The 2,447-nt window shown below is 50.0% G+C and overlaps 1 pseudogene; it reads left to right on the top strand.

Annotated features, from left to right (window-relative positions):
- The first annotated feature begins 451 nt into the window (after nt 1-451).
- LOC123822674 lies at nt 452-1,686 on the top strand (annotated as a pseudogene).
- Nucleotides 1,687-2,447: the final 761 nt, after the last annotated feature.

Here is a 2,447-nt window from a genome sequence, read left to right as displayed (position 1 = left end):
AATTCACACTCCTTGTGATTCATTTCATCAATGCTTGTTACTGTCAGTCCTTGTAATTTAGCCATCCTAGCAAGTATCTCATTGTGCATTTAATTTGCATTTCTCTGATAAGTAATAATGTTGAATATCTATTCATATGTTTAGTGCCTACTCAGATATTTTCTGATTGATAATTTGACTGGAAATATAATTCCAGGTTGAAAATAACTTTCAGCACATTGAAGAAATTGCTTTGTCATCATTGATGAGATGACTTCGAACAATGTTATTCTTGTTTTAATGTAAGTCACTTGCTTTCATCCCTCTGAATGTTTCCAAATGATCTCTCCGTTGTAATCCTGTCATTTTACCAGAATGAGGTCAGGTTTTTTCCCCCTTCATTAAAATTGGGGGCATCTCCATGGGTCCTTTCAATGTGAAAACTCCTATATTTCGACTCCTCCAGCCAACCATGGCTCCTTTGACTGGGGTCTCTGCTTCCTCTTTCCCCACGACTTCCTACAGCTAACGCCAGTCGTCGGCCTCCTCGTCCTTCGGGGGCATGGGTGACAGCAACTCGCGCTTTGGAGGGTGAGTTGCCTACTGCGCGCCCAGCATCCACAGAGGCTTGGGTGGCCGTGGTGTGTTGGTGTCACCTGTCCACTTCGTGTCCTTGTTCTCCTCTGGGGATTACGGCAGCGGCTGTATGGGCACTGTGGTTGGGTCCGATGGGCTTCTGGTGGGCAACAAGGTTTACCATGCAGAACCTTAATGACCACCTGGCCTCCTACCTGGAGAAAGGTGCGTGCTCTGGAGGTGGCCAATGGTGACCTGGAGGTGAAGATCCCTGACTGGCACCAGAAGCAAGGGCCCATCCCACCCATGACTAAAGCCACTACTACCAGACCATCAGGGAACTGCAGGACAAGATTCTTGGTGCCACCATTGAGAACTCTAAGATTGTCGTATAGATCGACAATGCCCGTCTGGCTGTGATGACTTCCGAACCAGGCTGAGACAGAGCAGACCCTGTGCATGGGCATGGAGGCCGACATCAATGGCCTGTGCAGGGCTCTGAACGAGCTGACCCTGGCCAGAGCCAACCTGGAGTTGCAGACTGAAGGCCTAAAGGAAGAGTGGGCCCACCTGAAGAACCATGAGGAGGAAATCCATGTCCTGAGGAGCCAAGTGGGTGGCCAAGTCAGTGTGGAGATGGATTCTGCTCCTGGCATTGACCTAGCCAAGATCCTGAGTGACATGAGAAGCCAGTATGAGGTCATGGCTGAGAAGAACTGAAAGGATGCTGAAGCCCTGTTCATCATCCAGACTGAGGAGCTGAACTGGGAGGTTGCTGGCCACATGGAGCAACTGAGGACCAGCAAGATGGAGGTCACTGACCTGCACCACACCCTCTAGGGTCTGGAGATAGAGCTGCAGTCTCAGCTCAGCATGAAAGCTGCCCTGGAGGGCATGCTGGTAGAATCAGAGCCCCACTTTGGAGCCCAGCTGGCACAGATCTGGATGCTGATGAGCAGTATTGAGACCCAGCTGAGTGATGTGCATGCTGACGTCAAGCAGCAGAATCTGGAGCACTAGCAGCTCATGGACACCAAGACGCAGCTGGAGTGGGAGATTGCCACCCACCACAGTCCGCTTGAGGGCCAGGATGCCTATTACAACAACCTGCCCACTGCTCAGACTGCCTGAGTCTGGCAGCCTCCCTGGCTTCCTGCTTCCAGCAAAGGGATGGATGCTCCTGGGTAGGCAAATGGGAGGGGCAGGACCTTTACCTCTGGCTCCTCCTCTGACCTGTCAACAAAATTTTATAGCCCCCACCCCACAAAAAAATACTCCTACATTTCTTCAGCTTAGGAAATGTTCTCCTCTTAGTCATTTACTTCTCCCCTCACCTCCATCTTCTCTAGTGAAAGTATCCATTAGACAGATGTTGGATTACCTGGATTTATCCTCTACCTCTTAACTTTTTTCTCACTTTTTATCCCATGTTTTATCTTTTTACCTGAAGTCCTGGGAGACTTCCTTGACTTCCTGTGTGACAGGATCATTGAGCCAAATGAACTTTCATCTTCCAACAGATCCTCAGAGGATAAATCTGTGGTTCCCTGTGGGCCAAATAGCCATGGAATTAAAAAGACTTATCACACCCTACTTCCTCTTTTTAGATGACAAAACAGTAAAACCTCAGAAAAGGGTTAGCTACTTAGTCAAGGTCAGCCAGCTGTGAACAGCGAAGTCCAGGGTAGATCGCCCAGTTAATTTTCTGTTACATCATGTGAAATGGCCCCAGAGAGGAGGCGACTTTAACAGGGGCCTTTTGTGGTCTCACTAGCTCCGTCATCTCGTCAGGACCTCTTCCGTGCAGACTCCCTCCCTGCAGCCAGGCCTGCGCCACCCCCTCCTCCGGTGCCACCCGGAGCGTGGATCTGCCCTCTGTGCTCCAGCATCGA

Source organism: Phyllostomus hastatus, unplaced genomic scaffold (assembly GCF_019186645.2).
Source record: "Phyllostomus hastatus isolate PE091 unplaced genomic scaffold, TTU_PhHast_1.1 phas_contig_41, whole genome shotgun sequence".
In the NCBI taxonomy this organism is placed as follows: domain Eukaryota; kingdom Metazoa; phylum Chordata; class Mammalia; order Chiroptera; family Phyllostomidae; genus Phyllostomus; species Phyllostomus hastatus.
This window is presented reverse-complemented; position numbering and strand designations above follow the sequence as displayed.